Source organism: Scyliorhinus canicula, chromosome 13 (assembly GCF_902713615.1).
Source record: "Scyliorhinus canicula chromosome 13, sScyCan1.1, whole genome shotgun sequence".
In the NCBI taxonomy this organism is placed as follows: domain Eukaryota; kingdom Metazoa; phylum Chordata; class Chondrichthyes; order Carcharhiniformes; family Scyliorhinidae; genus Scyliorhinus; species Scyliorhinus canicula.
The window spans coordinates 106123188-106141307 of record NC_052158.1 but is presented as its reverse complement, the minus strand read 5'-3'; the positions used below and the strand labels follow the sequence as shown (position 1 = coordinate 106141307).

The following is an 18120-nucleotide window of genomic DNA, read 5'->3' as shown; positions in this document are numbered from 1 at the left end:
CAATGAGACAGGCAATCGGGGGTGGCCTAGCATTGCCAGATTTTCTTTATTCTAATTGGATGGCCAACACTGAGAAGGTGCTGGCATGGTGCAGTGACCCAGGTTCCATATGGGGACAAAGAGAGGTGAGGTCATGTAGGGGTCAAGTGTGGGTGCGTTGGTGACGGTCTTGCTTCCATTTTCTAGGGCTAGGTACTCCTGGAGCCCCGTGGCCACGTCTACTTTAAGGATATGGAGACATTTCTAAGAGCATTTTAAGCTTGGAGCCATGTCGAGGTTCGCCCCTATCCGTGCCAATCATTTATCTGAGCCATCGAGATTGGACACCATTTTCAGCGTGGGGCTGGAGAGATTTGGGGATTTGTTTATAGACGGACAGTTTTCCAGCTTGGAGGAATTGTCGAGGAAGTTTTCAGCTGGGAAGTGGGGTGCCAAACTCGTTCAGGTACCTCCAGATAAACGGCTGGCCTTCCCAACATTTCCCGAGGCACCGCGGACATCTCTGTTGGAAAGGATAATGTCGCTGGCGGGGTCAGAAGAGGGTAGCACATCTGGTATTTTAGGACAGATGTACTCCACACACACACACAGACACACTTATGTTGGCAGTTCTCAATATCAATCCTTGTCCTCTGGTGGCAATTTTTGGGGTGTCGGGCTTGCGCGGGTTGCAGACGGGAGTGAAGGCAGATGTACTTGGCTTTGTCTCACTGATTGCCCAGAGGCGGGCTCGGTATGGTTGGGGAAACTAATGGAACTCTAGTATCTGGAGAAAGTCATGTACATTGTTAAGGGGTCGTTTGAAGGGTTCTACCAAAGATGGGAACAACTCATTATCTACTTTAAGGAATTGGTAAGCGTCAGTTGCTTTGGGGGTGGCAGGGGGCGTGGGGGGGGGGGGTTTGTTTTTTTCAGTTGTCTTTCTTGGGGTGGATGTCATCAGTATGGTTGGCTGGGGATTTTGTTATGTTGGTTTTATGCATTACCTGCTGTGGGTATTATGGGTTTTGTTGTAAAATTTATTGTAAATCTCTAATAAAAATATTTTTAAAAAGGTCTCCCACGAGAACGGTTCAAGTTTCCAACGTTATAGGGCTGTTATATTATTAGAACGATTATTTAATGCACTAAAGCCATGGCAACCTTATACATTGGCCTGTCTAAATGCATCAGCCCTTTAAATCTTTTTGCGCAAAAATGCATATAAAGCAACAATCATCACTTGGCCTATAGGTTGCGCAGCCATGCAGTTGCTGAGCTTTGAGGGATCACTGACTGCGGTAACTCGGAATTCTTACATTGAGTAACACTTGTCAACAGTACAATTTTTGTATTAAGACGTCTATATGAGTTCGATAAAAATTAACCATAGGCCTAGTTTGTACGTGTATTTTCTTTTTACAAATATGCAACCCAATCAATATTTCAGTATGAAACTGAAATGAATGTTTATCATTTCTGTTGACTTAGTTCCCAATAGCCTGAGCTATCAGTCTAATATACAGTAATTACATCTTAATCATTGATCCTTTAGTGAAGTTGTCATCAGACATCACAACTTGCTGTCTTCTTGCCAGTGATGTCTACCAGGAATAAAAAGCAAGCGTAATTTAATATAAACTGCATCGCAAAACTACAGGCTCCACGGAATCATTGCTCTGGCATGAACCATTGCACAGAAGATGTTAGATAAGGGAAAAGCAATGCTTCTTCTCCCTCCTTGTTGCAGGGACGAAATCTAAATACTTCAACAATGCAGCAGAGAAAGAATCAGAATACTGGAGTGGATGGTTAACATTCATTATCTTTTAACACTCATCAGCAATCCACTAATCTCCTGGCTCCCATTAAACCTCTCTCTCCATTAATTAATACCCTATCCCTCTTCATGTACTACCCAACTTTACTGTCTCCTGTGGCCTCTCTACTCCAATGGTCTCTATCAGTGACAAAGCCTTCTCATAGAATTACATAGTTACATTGGTGCACAGGCCAGAAACAGGGCATTCAGCCCAATTGGTCTGTGCTAGTATTTATGTCACACATCAGTCTCCATTTTACCTCATCAGCATATCCTTATATTCATAGAATCATACAGTACAGAAGAGGCCATGCGGCCCATCAAGCCTGCACCAACATAACAAACTCTTATCTTGACTCATCCCACTTCCCAGCACTTGGCCCATAACCTTGAATGGTACGACAATTTAAGTGCTATCCACATACTGTTTAAAGGTTTTGAGGTTTCCTGTCTCAACCACTCTCCCAGGCAGTGCATTTGAGATCACCCTCCGGCTAAAATTTCCTTTCCTCAAATCTCCTGCCTTTCATCTTATAATTGTGTCCCCTTTTTATTGATCCTTCAATTAAGGGGAACAGCTGCTTTTTATCCACCCTGGCCATGACCCTCAATCATACACCTCAATCTGGACACATCTCAGTCTTCTCTACTCCAAAGAAAACAACCTGAGCTTATCCAGCCTCTTTTCATAGCTAAAATGTACCATCCAGGCAACATCCTGGTAAATTCCCTCTGCATCCTCTCTAGTGCATTCACAAATCACATCCTTCCGAGACTGTGGTGACCAGAACTGAACACAGTACGCCAGCTGTGGCCTAAACAAAATCCTGTACAGCTCCAACATAACCTCCCTGCTCTTGAATCCTCAATGATTCTTTGTGATAGCATGATTCATTTTCATACAACTCTGAATAAAGATGTGTTGTTCTCAGTTCCCTACTGGATTTATTAGAAACTATACTATATTATATTCATGGTTTTTGTATTACAATCTCCAAAAGCGGAAACATTTCCTACAGCTATGCTATCAACCCCTATCATGGAGCAGAATTTTACTGACTCCGCCAGAGGGTTTGCAGGCGGGTGAGGTCTGTAAATTTCAACAAGTGACTTTCCTGCCCGACTTGAGATGTCTGCAATTTTATGGGCAAAAGGTGAGGCCTCGGCTAGACAATTAATCGCCGCTCAAGGGCCATTTCCTACAAGCCCCAATTTTGAGGTTGGCAGGAGGAGTTCAGGAACAGGGAGGAAATTCCGACAAGTCATGCTGCTCGATGTTTAGGTAGGAAAGTGGGTAGACACCTCCCTCAATGTTTCCACATTGTGCACCTCCGCAAGTAATTGCAGAGGGCCAATTTCAGTGGATGAGAATGGATCAAAGTAAATTGGGATCAAAGATCACCAGGTAACAACAATGGGCGGCCTTCAAAAGAGGCGAGAGTTCAGGTGCAGTCATGATGGAGAAAGGTAGGATAAACAAAGCTAGAATGTCCTGCTTGACAGATGAAGCCATAAATATGGCAGATGTCAACTCGGTCATTCCAGTGAGGACAAGGTAAAATACAGAAAGTCCAGGGGTAAGTCAAAAAATAATTCAAATCAGCAAAGATAGAGCATGAAAGAAGGCTGATAGTTAAAACAAACATGAATCTAAAGTCTTCAATAGGCGTTAAAAAATAGTAAAATGAGGGGTGGGATTAATTACAGAACAAAACACGGATTTACACACTGGCAGAGAGCATGGCTGAGGTATGGATGAGTACTTTGCCAAGTATTTACCAAGGATAAAGTTGTTACCAAGTCATAGTGAAAAAGGAGTTAATCGAAAAATCGGATGGGATAAAAAAAATTAATAAACAAACGACAATAGAAAGGCTGGCTCCACTTAAAGTTGATAATTCACCAGGACCTGAAGGAGGTTCATCTAATGATTAGAAGGAAGGAGGGAAGGGTGGAAATTTCCATCATCTCCCAATCCTCCTTAGATACAGGAATGGTGCCAGAGTGTAAAGAAATGTGAACTTTCAGAAATGATAAATCAGACCAACATTTACAGTCATGTGGATAAATGTGGATTCATTAAGAAAATCCAGCTTAAAAGCAAATCATGTTCAATCAACTTGATTGAGTTTTTTGATGAAGTAACAGGGCATCAATGAGGGTAATGTGTTCCATATGGTGTACATGAACTTCAAAATACAATTAATGTGGTTTACACAGACTTCCAAAAAGCATGTGATAAAAGTGGTAGATAATAGGCTAGTCAGTTAAGTTAAAGCCCTTGCAATAAAATGAAGTGATAGCACAGATACAAAGTTGGTTATGCAACAGGAAACAGGAGCATTGGGCAGCTGTTTCATGGTTTGGAAGAAAGCACATTCTTCAGCCCCTGACAGGTCAGTATGAGGAGCACTGCTTTTGATTATCAACATGTGGATGTGCGGGGCCCAATTGCAATACCTGTGCATGACCCAAACTTAGATTTATTTATCCCCTGTGAAGGGGTGGATACTGGCTTATAAAAATTGATATAGGTAGGTGTGAAGTGACATATTTTGGTTGGAAAAATAAAGATAAGCAATATAAAATAAAGGACAGAATTCTAAAATGGATGCACAAGCAGAGGCAGCTGGCAGTAAAATCATCAAACGTAACAAAGCAGGTTGAGGAAATGTTAATAAGACATATGGGATCCTCAGTTTGATAAATCGGGTAGAAAAGCAAAAAAGTAACGGTCAGACATTATAAAACACTGATTTACATAAGAACTAGGAGAAGGAGTAGGCCATCTGGCCCCTCGAGCCTTCTCTGCCATTCAATGAGATCATGGCTGATCTTTTGTGGACTCAGCTCCACTTTCCGGCCCGAACACCATAACCCTTAATCCCTTTATTCTTCAAAAAACTATCTATCTTTACCTTAAAAACATGTAATGAAGGAGCCTCAACTGCTTCACTGGGCAAGGAATTCCATAGATTCACAACCCTTTGGGTGAAGAAGTTCCTCCTAAACTCAGTCCAAAATCTACTTCCCCTTATTTTGTGGCTATGTCCCATAGTTCTGCTTTCACCTGCCAGTGGAAACAACCTGCCTGCATCTATCCTATCTATTCCCTTCATAATTTTATATGTTTCTATAAGATCCCCCCTCATCTACTAAATTCCAATGAGTACAGTCCCAGTCTACTCAACCTCGCCTCATAATCCAACCCCTTCAGCTCTGGGATTAACCTAGTGAATCTCCTCTGCACACCCTCCAGTGCCAGTATGTCCTTTCTCAAGTAAGGAGACCAAAACTGAACACAATACTCCAGATGTAGCCTCACTAACACCTTATACAATTGCAGCATAATCTCCCTAGTCTTAAACTCCATCCCTCTAGCAATGAAGGACAAAACTCCATTTGCCTTCTTAATCACCTGTAAACCAACTTTTTGTGACTCATGTACTAGCACACCCAGGTCTCTCTGCACAGCAGCATGCTTTAATATTTTATCGTTTAAATAATAATCCTGTTTGCTGTTATTCCTACCAAAATGGATAACCTCACGTTTGTCAACATTGTATTCCATCTGCCAGACCCTAGCCCTTTCACTTAACCTATCCAAATCCCTCTGCAGACTTCCAGTATCCTCTGCACTTTTCGCTTTACCACTCATCTTAGTGTCCTCTGCAAACTTGGACACATTGCCCTTGGTCCCCAACTCCAAATCATCTATGTAAATTGTGAACAATTGTGGGCCCAACACGGATCCCTGAGGGACACCACTAGCTACTGATTGCCAACCAGAGAAACACCCATTAATCTCCACTCTTTGCTTTCTATTAATTAACCAATCCTCTATCCATGCTACTACTTTACCCTTAATGCCATGCATCTTTATCTTATGCAGCAACCTTTTGTGTGGCACCTTGTCAAAGGCTTTCTGGAAATCCAGATATACCACATCCATTGGCTCCCCGTTATCTACTGCACTGGTAATGTCCTCAAAACATTCCACTAAATTAGTTAGGCATGACCTGCCCTTTATGAACCCATGCTGTGTCTGCCCAATGGGACAATTTTTATCTAGATGCCTCGCTATTTCTTCCTTGATGATAGATTCCAGCATCTTTCCTACTACCGAAGTTAAGCTCACTGGCCTATAATTTCCTGCTCTCTGCCTACCTCCTTTTTTAAACAGTGGTGTCACGTTTGCTAATTTCCAATCCACCGGGACCACCCCAGAGTCTAGTGAATTTTGGTAAATCATCATTAGTGCATCTGCAATTTCCCTAGCCATTTCTTTTAGCACTCTGGGGTGCATTCCATCAGGGCCAGGAGACTTGTCTATCTTTAGCCCCATTAGCTTGCCCATCACTACCTCCTTAGTGATAACAATCCTCTCAATGTCCTCACCTTCCATAGCCTCATTTCTATCAGTCGCTGGCATTTTATTTGTGTCTTCCACTGTGAAGACCGACCCAAAAACCCTGTTCAGTTCCTCAGCCATTTCCTCATCTCCCATTATTAAAACTCCCTTCTCATCCTCTAAAGGACCAATATTTACCTTAGCCACTCTTTTTTGTTTTATATATTTGTAAAACCCTTTACTGTCTGTTTTCATATTCTGAGCAGGTTTATTCTCATACTCTATCTTATTCTTCTTTATAGCTTTTTTAGTAGCTTTCTGTTGCCCCCTAAAGATTTCCCAGTCCTCTAGTCTCCCAGCAATCTTTGCCACTTTATATGCTTTTTCCTTCAATTTGATACTCTCCCTTATTTCCTTAGATATCCACGGTTGATTTTCCCTGTTTCTACTGTCCTTCCTTTTTGTTGGTATAAACCTTTGCTGAGCACTGTGAAAAAGCGCTTGGAAGGTTCTCCACTGTTCCACCATAAAGTCTTTGCTTCCAGTCTACCTTAGCTAGTTCTTCTCTCATCCCATTGTAATCCCCTTTGTTTAAACACAAAACACTAGTATTTGATTTTACTTTCTCACCCTCCATCTGTATTTTAAATTCCACCATATTGTGATCGCTCCTTCCGAGAGGATCCCTAACTATGAGATCATGAATCAATCCTGTCTCATTACACAGGACAAGATCTAGGACCGCTTGTTCCCTCGTAGGTTCCATTGCATACTGTTCTAGGAAACTATCGCTGATACATTTTATAAACTCCTCCTCAAGGTTGCCTTGACCGACCTGGTTAAACCAATCGACATGTAGATTAAAATCCCCCATGATAACTGCTGTACCATTTCTACATGCATCAGTTATTTCTTTGTTTATTGCCTGCCCCATCATAACGTTACTATTTGGTGGCCGATAGACTACTCCTATCAGTGACTTTTTCGCCTTACTATTCCTGATTTCCACCCAAATGGATTCAACCTTATCCTCCATAGCACCGATGTCATCCTTTACTATTGCCCGGATGTCATCCTTAAATAACAGAGCAACACCACCTCCCTTACCATCCACTCTGTCCTTCCGAATAGTTTGATACCCTCGGATATTTAACTCCCAGTTGTGACCATCCTTTAACCATGTTTCAGTAATGGCCACTAAATCATAGAGTATTGTGTCCAGTATTGGGCACTGCATTTTAGGAAGGATATGAAAGCATTAGAAAGGGTGCAGAATGTTTTTTTATAAGAATGAAGTCTGAAGTGCCTTGGGATGTTCCCTGACATTAAAGGTGCTATATCAAGGCAAATTGCTATTTCAGATAATGTTGAGCCTGATTGGGAAGAAGCGGAAAACAAGAATACAAATAATGCTTACGTGTATGAGAGAGACTTAGACATCAAATGCTTTACTGAAAGAGAAGAAATATGAACATAAAAGATATTTTGCCGGTTAAGGCAACATCTCATGCTGTACAAACTTGAAAATTACAAGTTTTGCTGAATCCACAGGACTTTGAAATTCTAAAAACCTTGGGCACAGTGTAAAACGTCAAAATCAAGTTGATCACTGTGAATCAAGTCATCTTTTCCAGGCTTTTTCAATGCCAAACGGAAAATATTGATCATAATAACTGCCTAGGAGGCAATGTAATGAAACAAAATGTACTTTAGAACCATAATGGGGTATTCAATAGTTGCAGTCAATATAATATTAAAAAAGAACTTTATTATTAATGACAGACTAAGAGGTAATGCATAGTATTGAAATTTCAGAGTAGATCCTGGATTCTTCCTGTTTTGTTCCATAATAATGCATTTTCCAATTAGCAGTTCATAAATGATAGGAATATTCACATTGAAAATGTGTAATTGTGCCCTGGCCTATTATCTCAACATTTTGATGAAACACTCTTGTCAGAGGCTCCAATAAGTTTGATAAACAGTACACACAGTTCCATAGCCTAATTAGTTGTTAGTGGAACTCAAGTTCCAAATGGTGTGCTTAATGGCTAAACTAATTCATAAATAATTTGCCAATGTGAAAACATTTGTGCTTTGTTAGACAGTAATACAGAATCATAAAGAGCAAGACTAAGTTTAGAATGCAAATAGCCATAGCAATCGTTCAAGGCTTACTGCTTTTCATGCTAAATTGCGGATCTTTAATTCCACATTGACAATGTGAATGCAATCCAGTTGTAGCCTCCAAATGAATAGCTGCTTCACATTACTCCAAGAGCCTGAAGTACTCTTTGTGGACCATGAAGATTCTATTGACTGAAAATCAATTCCTCTTTACAGTGTGGTCACTTCGTATTTGTATTTGAGAAAACGGGGCCTCCTTCCCTTCCTATTTAATCAATTCAGTTTCGACTATCGAAGAAGCTGGAATGGAAGGGCATAAAAGGGAAGGAAACATTCATGGCAGCAAAATTATAATAGGCTTTCTTGAGTAAACAGGCTCGTCTAAAACAATTTATTTTCTAATTTTCTTGCCTCATGTGAGGGTACTGATTGCTTGCTGAGATATGTTTCATAGGGTGCTAAATTCCCTCCGTTACCTTGGCCGAGTACGAGTCCAGGCTATGAGTTTCAGAAGAAGCATCAAAACCAAATTTTATCCTCTTCTCATCCAATGCTCCCACAGGCCCATCCGGAAGGAGTCATTCAAAACTGATCTGCTGCTCAAGCCCAAAACCTAGGACATCTCCATTAACCTCTGCTACCGTAATGAAATGATCTAGCAGCTAAAACCAGGAATGGAATATGGGGCCTTATTATCCAATGTGAGTAATACTACAAGATGAGGAAATATTAAGTGAAAAAAAAGGTTAAGTGCAGGAAAGGAAAAACAGAAAATCACATCAGGAATAAAGAAAAACACATCTGTGGAAGAGGAAATGAATCACTAAAATTGCCAAAAAAAAAAACTGAAGCCAGAGTTCAGTGATATGTAAGTACATGCACAAAGCACCTGAAAAATATTGGGAGATGGAGGAGATGGTGGTATAGTGGTAATGTTACTGGGTGAGTAATCCAGAGGCCCTGATGAATGCTCTGGAGAAATGAATTCAAATCCCTCCATGGCATCTGGAGGAATTTAAATTCAATTAATAAATATTCCATAAAAAGCTAATCCAAGTAATAATGATCATAACATAACCAGATGGTCATCTGGTTCACCATGTACTGCAGGGGAAGAAATCTGCCATCCTTATCCTGTCTGACCTTCCTTTGACTTCCTTAACAAGCCCCTGTGTCATAAGCTCACTACCTGCTCAAAGACAATTAGGGATGGGCAATAAATGCTGGCCATTTTAGTGATGCTCACATCCAAAAACAAATAAATTAACAATGGAAGGCATGGTATTATTGCTATAACATGTATAGTTCTCCTCTGGATAAGACTGGGAGTTTAATATTGCTTATTTTAACCTTTTTTGGATAAAGGCAAAATACAAATCCCTGCGGAACACAGAGGTGCCTAGCAGGCTGTTACATGGACAGATTTAATAAGTAGGAAGGTGTAGCCACCGAAGTTGGCCATTTCCCTGAATACAAAATGGACGAACGCAAAGCATATAGGATAAAATGGACAATGTTTGCAGCGCCAGAAGGCTGCACCAAGCAGGTGTGGATTCTGTCTGCTAAGAAAGCAGACAGCACTGAAACGAACATTCCGCATACTAATGAGGCAATCACCGGGATAATTAGCATGTTAATGGAACGATTCCAGATACAATGGACACAAATGGGGAAGCAACTGCAACATTGTAAAGGATACCAGACACTCAGGCACCAACAGGGTTCAAAAACAAAGAGCCTGAGAGCCCGCCCAGTAGCTAAGGAACAGCCTCAGTATTGGGGGGATTCAAACATATCGATTGGGAAGAGACCCAATCGATTCCAAGCAGGTAAGGGAGTCCGCCCAAAGGGGCGCGGATCCCTGGGACCTATAAAAGACAGGTCCCACACATGGTTCAGTCTTCTCGTCCAGCCCTCCTCTCTCCTTGACTAGCACTCCTCCATGAACCAGCACCTCGACCAGCTTTTGCCAAGAAGACCCTGAAGGAGAGAGAGGAGAGGTATCGGACAGCAGCCGCCAGCAAGTAAGTGTCTCACAATGTATCACTACCAGAGATAGACACTCCTGACCCCTTTTAACTTATACCAACCTGATGTCTGCAGACCAGAGCAGAGCAAGAGGCCTTGTTCCCTGACCCGGCAGTTCCTTCGAGATAAGTATTAGTTTATTTAGCGGTAGGAATAAGTTTAATCCTTTTAGCGTGTGCATGGGTACTCAGTTGTTTGAACTTACTAATTGGTGTATGGTTTTATTGCTTTGAACTTCACCTTGAACTTGTGGCGGTATCTTAACGATACCTGGCGACTCCAGAGCTAAGTAAAGAAACAGAGACAAATTGAGTGTTAAGCACACTCACCCAGAATGACCAACAAAGGCAAGTAGTACAGTGCCTCATTGTACATTACAGGCCATCAATGTGATAAAGGCAACATATGTCGTCAAATGATGCATGCTTCTTGGAATATTACCAAGACAGCCTCCTAAACCTATAATGCTTCTTATCCAACAAGGAAAGAAGTTCTGTTTGATTTAATGATGTAAAGCAAGAGTAAGAAACAACTGGGAGATAATAAGCGCTATACCAGTTTGCATTTGTCTTGCTTTTTGTGTACAGGACATATCTGGGAAATTTTCCATATTGCTGGATGGATGCCAGTGTTGGAGCTGTACTGGAACAATTTGGCTAAGGGCATGACTAGTTCTGGAACAGAAGCCTTCAGTACTGTTGCCAGAACATTGTCAGGATCTTAGCTGAAAGCAGTGCCTTCAGCTGTTTCTTAATATCATGTGGGGTGACATCCATGATGCTGAGCACCTCCGGAGGCCCAGATGGATCGTCCACTCAGAACTTCTGTCTGAAGATTGTTACAAATGCTTCAGCCTTATCTTTTGCACTACTGTTCAGGGCTCCTGCATCATTGTAGATGAGGATGTGTCTATGGAACTTCCTCTTCCAATGAGTTGTTTAGTTGCCCACCACCATTTACTACAGGATGTGGAGGACTGCAGAGCTTAGATCTAATCTCTTAGTTGTGGGGTCACATAGCTCTGTTCATTGCATACTGCTCTCTGTTTGGCATGAAAGTAGTCCCATTTTTTGTAGCTTCAACAGGTTGATACCTCATTTTCAGGTATTTAGGGGAAGCAATAGCGTAGGGAAGACAGTGGCGTAGTGATATTGGGCTGGATTCTCCCCTACCTGGCGTGACGGAGGGTGCCGGCGTAGGGGAGTGGCGCCAACCACTCAGGGGTCGCGCCTCCCCAAAGGTGGGGAATTCTCCCCACCTTTGGGGGCCAGCCCCGCGCCGGAGCAGTTTGCACCAGAAGACTGGCGCAAACACCCGGCGCCGTCGGAAGCGGGGCTGGCCGAAAGGCTTTCGGCGGTCGGCGCATGCGCCGGCAGTGACGTCAGCGGCAGCTGGCCGCTGACGTCACTGCCGGCGCATGCGCGATGCGGGGTTCTCCTCCGCGTCCGCCATGGCGGCGCGGAAGGAGAAAGAGTGCCCTCACGGCACTGCCCCGCAGAGTGAGCGGGGGGCCCCGATCGCGGGCCAGGCCTCCGTGGGTGGGGGCACCCCCCCCCCGGGTCCGATCGCCCCCCGCCCCCCCAGGACCCCGGGGGCCTGCTCGCGCCGCTGAGCCCGCCGCCACCAAGGTGGTTTAAACCTCGGCGGCGGGAGAAGGCCTCCCAGCAGCGGGACTTCGGCCCATCCGGGCCGGAGATTTGAGGTAAGTTTTTTAAAAAATGAAATCCCGCCGGCGCCAGCTGTTTTCACAGGCTGCCGGCGGGATTTGCACAACGCCGGTTTATGACCGGCGGGAGAATTGAAAAACCTGCGGGAGCGGAAATAACGCCGCTTCCCGCCTATTCTCCGACCCTGCGTGGGGTCGGAGAATTTTGCCCATTGTCACTATAGAGAGAGAGAGAGAGAGACCCAGAGTCATGCTCTGGAAACCCGCAGATGGCAACATTTAAATTCAGTAAAAATCTGGAATGAAAGCTCTAATGATGACGCTGAAACAACTGTCAATTGTTGTAAAAATCCATTGGTTAACTAATGTTCTTTAGAGAAGGAAATCGAGTCTGGTCAATATGTGACTCTAGATCCTCAGCAATGCTGTTGACTCTTAATTGCCCTGAGCCATGGGCAATAAATGTTGGCCCAGCCAGCGACACCCACATCCCATGAACGAATAAAAACAAAACCTGTTGCTGCTCCCGGTATACTTTCCTGCATTTTCATTGAAACAGGTTTGATTCCCTGGCTTAATGGTAAGGGTAGAGTGGCGGATATGCCAGGCCACGAGGTTACATTTGAATACAATTCTACTGTTGCTGATGGCCCACATTGCTAGATCTGTTCTGAATATATCCTATTTAACACAATGGTAATACTGCACAATATAATGGGGGGTATCCTCAATGTGAAGACACAACTTTGTCTCATTGGAAAATTAGATTCTGTCGGCAAGAATCTTGTTTTGCGAGATTTTGGGTCCATGTCGTCATTTATACTCAAATTGCCGCAGTTCTCGTTTTTTGAAGTGAGGCTTCCTCTGTGGTTTCAGCAGGAAAAGCATCGACCGACTGTCTTGCACTGTCCCCAAAAGCTTAACAGAGGCACCAATTTGTGCACAATCCCCATTGTTTTAATGGGTGTTGGCACTCATTCCCAATCGGAGTGCCCTTTAGGTTAGTAGATAAGGATTCCAATGCTTTGAGAGTAAAACAATGGAATAGAGAAAAGAACTAGATTGTTACTTATTCTGCCATCTTAATGAAAAAGCAGAGCCCTACTAAACAAGATAAATAATCAGTGGGCTATAATGGGAGAGGAGAGAATGGATGATGGTAGTGGGAGGACACATGCTTTAAAAAGGATCATTATGAAGCTGGAAATTTAAAAACTATTGTACGTTAAATATTCATCCAGATAAATGTGATTTTAAGTGATGTAAAAAGATTTGTGGCCAAATACCATGTTACAGCAGTCTCTTTTATGAAATTAGACAATATTTTATACGTAAGCTGAGATCATTCTCCCTAATGCCCATTAGCGTTTACAGGCTACCTATGAACATTAAATCCCATGATATTAAAGAAGTATAATGAAACATAATCCTAAATTGATGCATTTCAGTAACTTGTTCCAAACTTCATTGTCTATGCATTTGCAAACATACATTAAAATATCATAGCTAAAGTAAAAATTAATTTCAGCTAAAAAGGTAATTAGTTGACTATTCAATAAAAGAAAGCAAAGAAATGGGAGTGCATTGAAGATAAGTTATCAAAGGTATTTTGGACTGCAGGAGTACAACTGATATTTGGATTTCATTTATATTTTTTGAGGCAGTAACAATAGTAGAAAGGATATTATGTTTGGATGTAGTTAGGGCAGCACAGTGGCCTAGTGGTTAGCATAACCGCCTCACGGCGCTGAGGTCCCAGGTTCGATCCCGGCTCTGGGTCACTGTCCGTGTGGAGTTTGCACATTCTCCCCGTGTCTGCGTGGGCTTCGCCCCCATAACCCAAAAATATGTGCAGAGTAGGTGGATTGGCCACGCTAAATTGCCCCTTAATTGGAAAAAATAATTGGGTAATCTAAATTTATTTTTTTTTAAATGTTTGGATGTAGTTTATATGGACTCAAAGTAATTTTTACTCTAAACTGTTTTTCATTATAACAAGGTAAAACAAAACAATAACATACAGCAAACACCATTTAAAAATAAACCCACCCACATCTAACACCCTGGGCGGAATTCTCCCCCCCCCCCACCCCCATCAACCACGCTGGGTGGGAGACTTGCCGGGACGCCGAGCAAGCCCCGCCACGCTGTCTGGCACACGCATGCGATTCTCCCACTCCCCCAAACCGGCGCGGCAAGATTCACGGCTGGCCGCTGGGAGAATCGCCGCTCGCCGTTTGTAACGGGCGAGCGGCCATTCTCTGGCCTGGATGGGCTGAGCAGCCTGCCCAACATGACAGGTTCCCGCCGGCGCCATCCAGACCTGGTCGCTGCCGGCGGGAACAGCGCGGGAACGCTGGGGAGGTTCTTGTACCGGGGGAGGGGGGGAGCCTCAAAAGGAGTCTGGCCCGCGATTGGTGCCCACCGATCAGTGGGCCGGCCTTTCTGAAAGAGGATCTCCTTTCCTCCGCCGCCCGCAAGATCCATCCGACATCTTCTGGCGGGACAGCCGCGGGGAGGACAGCAACCGCGCATGCGCAGGTTGGTGCCTGCCAACCTGCGCATGTGCGGGTGACGTCATTTACATGGTGCCGCTTTTACACAGCGCCAAAGCCCGGCGCACGTAAATGACGCGCCGCCACTCCTAGCCCCCCGGGGACAGGAGAAGAGGGCGCTGCAAGCGGCCTCCGACGCCAGAGTGAAACACTCCGGTTTTCACTCCGGCGTCGGGACTTAGTCTCCCGATGGGAGAATTGCGCCCCCTGCCAATCCCAACCCACTGAACAAACAAAATTTACCAAAATCCATACCCCTTTCCCCCCCAACAATTGACGATAAGCAACACTGAAAAGGGAAATAAAAGACTACCACCTCGAGTAAAATGCTTCCATCGATCCTCTCATGATGTACTTGACCTTCTCAAGATGCAAAAATTGCATTAGATCACTTTGTCAGGCAGAGGCACCGGAGACCTCCACCCGAGCAGAACTCGCCTCCGGGATATCAATGAGCAGAGGTGTCTGCCTTCATCCCCGTCTGCAGCACCGATGAGTCCAACACACCAAAAATAACCACCAACAGCTCTAACTGAATACCCAGAATCCTGACATGGTGCTGAAAAAGGAGACCCAGAAGCTCACAAGTATAGGGCAAGACCAGAACATGTTTGTCTGATTCGCCGGTCCCCTAGCACAACGTTCAATTCATCTGGGCCCTGGTTCTGTGCACCACCTTGAACTAGATCCCAGAAGTAGTTTGATAATGTTCTTCAAAAGGCAGTTAGTTCAAATTAATGGTGGTAGAAGACAGGGTATGCAAAATGGATATGTTCAGTATAAGGTCCACCAGGGCCACTCAGCTCCTGACCTCGATACAACCTTGGTTCAAACATGGACAAAAGCGCTTCACTCCAGAGGTGATGCAAGAGCAACTGCCCTTGAATTCAAGGCAGCTTTTGGCCAACAGTGGCATCAAGGAGCCCAAGCAACATTGGAATCAATGGAAAGCAGGAATAAAACTCTCCACTGGTCATACAAAGCGCAAAGGAAGATGGTTGAAATTGTTGGAGGTCAGTCGTCAGTCTCGGGACATCACTGCAGAAGATCCTCAGGGTAGCGGCCCAGGCCCAACCATCTCCAGCAACTTCATCAATGACCTTCCCTCAATCAAAAGGTCAATAGTGGGAATGTTCTCTGATGATTACTTTTGCGAGGGTCACGAAGAATCCAGCACGAGTTGAAGGACAGAAAGAAATAACATTTATTTACAATAACATATATACACACAACAGCCTCAACTCCCTTGCTGCACACTCCTCTGTATCTGGTTCCAAACTGGCCAGCTCTATTTATTCAGGGAATCTGCTAATGATTTCTCCGCCTCCCTCATTGGGGAAGCTCATACTCCCCAAGGATTGTGGGATTGCCGTTGGTAAGTGGTAAGTAGGCAGGTTATAACAATTACACAATTTGGGCTTTGACAAAGAGTCATCGGACTCGAAACGTTGGCTCTCTTCTCTCCCTACAGATGCTGCCAGACCTGCTGAGATTTTCCAGCATTTTCTCTTTCATTCACAATTATACAATGTTCAGCATCTTTCATACTCCTCAAATACTAAACAAGTCCATACCCAACTGCAGCAAGACTTGGACGATACCACATGGGCTTAGAAGTGACAAGTGTAAGAGTCCTTATTATTTATTTCCTTTGTTCCCATCTATTTTATTTTCTTCAATTTTAGTTCCATGGACCCATAACCACAAAGTGCCTTTGTGCAGAAGAGTGCTTGCCAGGACAGTGTGCTCCTAGGTTTTGTATTTTGGAAAGGAGAAACCAGGCTCGTTGGTGCCAAGTAAATCTCAGGAACAGGTTTTGGAGGAAGTCGGTACCTGGCAACCTGTTAGTTGGCCTGGGACAGTGTTCTGCCTGACAATAGTCAGTGATTCGTTCCTGTCGGATGATTTTATTCGCAGAAAAACAGCCAGAAACGTCTCGACCCTCTAAGGAAGAGGAGCTGTGTTTCTACCTCTCTCTACTGTCGGTTAGCTGTTGTCTCGGTGAGTCTGGAGTGAAAGTCAGTACAGGCTGAAGGAAAAGAAAGGGCCCAACTGAATGCCTAATCTTGAGAAAGAAACTAACAGGAAAACATCAATCTTAATGGAACATACTGATCATTTCATTTTACTTTATGTCTCAACCACACTTTTCCATCTATGATGCGTATCTGTGCAGTTTATCCGTGTTTTGTATAGAGAGTGGGGAGAGTTAGAATTGTGGGGGGGGGGGGGGGGTGAAAATCAAGTAGTAGGTAGGCAATTGTATTTTTATTTTTTTTGGCTTATTTAATTGTAATGAATGTTAAAAATAAAAGGTTACTTGTGCGTAAATTTTACAAATCTTGTGACTGTGATGAATTTAACTCAACCAAAGCCAGAGGTATCATTATAAAATCTAATGTCACCTGTGTTGCAAATCCAGGACAAGTGTGGCTGGAATTGACTGCACACTAGCCCAGGGTGTTGTAACACAAGTAACATCCATGTAACACAAATCACAGGCAATGATCATCTCCAACAAGAGCAAATTTAACCATCTTCCATAACATTAAATGGCATTACCATCACTGAATCCCCCTCTTTAAACATCCTGGGAGGTTACCATTAACCAGAAACTGAACTGGACTAACCATGTAAATACTGTGGCTATAAAAGCAGGCTTGAGGATGGGAATTCTACATCGAGTCACTCACCTCCTGACCCCCCAAAGCCTGCCCACCATCTGCAAGGCACAAGTCAGGAGTGTGATGGAATACTCCCCACTTGCCTGGATGAGTGCAGCTCCAACAACATTCAAGAAGCTCGCCATCATCCAGGACAAAACAGCCGGCATGATCGGCATCCACCACCATAAATATTTACTCCCTCCACCAATGATGCACCTCCACCTGGAGGCTCCACGCCAAATCCCTCACCATCCGGACTTGGAAATATATTACTGTTCCTTCACCACCACAAGGTCAAAATCCTGGACATCCCTACCTTACAGCACTGTGGGTGTACACCACAGACTGCAGTAGTTTCTAAAAGGTGGCTCACCATCATCTCAGATGAAAATTGCTGGCCTAGCCAATGATGCCCACAACCTGTGAACGAATAGAGTAAAAAAATAATGCACTTGAATCGGAAAAAAATTGGCTTGTGTTCCGCAAGAACGTTTGCTGTAGTCTCAACAATTCACAACATTTATTGCTGACTCAGATGGGACAATAGGGAGGCATGTAACTAAGTTTGCCGATGACAGAAAGATCAGTGGAATAGAACACAGTGCAGCATAAAATTGAAAAGAGGCATTGGGCTGGATTTTCCACTCGCCCAGTGATGGGTTTCAATGCAGGAGGGCACACTAAATCAAGCAGATAACGTGGCCTACCCTTGCACGCCTGCCCCTGAACAACTGCAATATTCATGTCTGTGGGTATCGCTTGCCAATGGGCTAATTGAGGTCCTTAAGTGGCCACCGTCCCACCTTTGCCAGGATTAAACTGACAGCAGAAGAAGCCCACACAGGTTTCCCTGAACAGGCTGATGGCAGTATGTGGGGGAAGGTTCCATATCAGCCCCCCCTCCCCCCCAGGTCCGTCAGAGATAA

General features: G+C 43.8%; 1 protein-coding gene across 7 annotated transcripts in view; it reads right to left on the bottom strand.

The window, feature by feature from the left end:
- The window catches only part of LOC119975416 (inactive N-acetylated-alpha-linked acidic dipeptidase-like protein 2), a 1151524-nt gene that overhangs the window by 797087 nt on the left and 336317 nt on the right, over positions 1 to 18120 (bottom strand). The window lies entirely within an intron of this gene.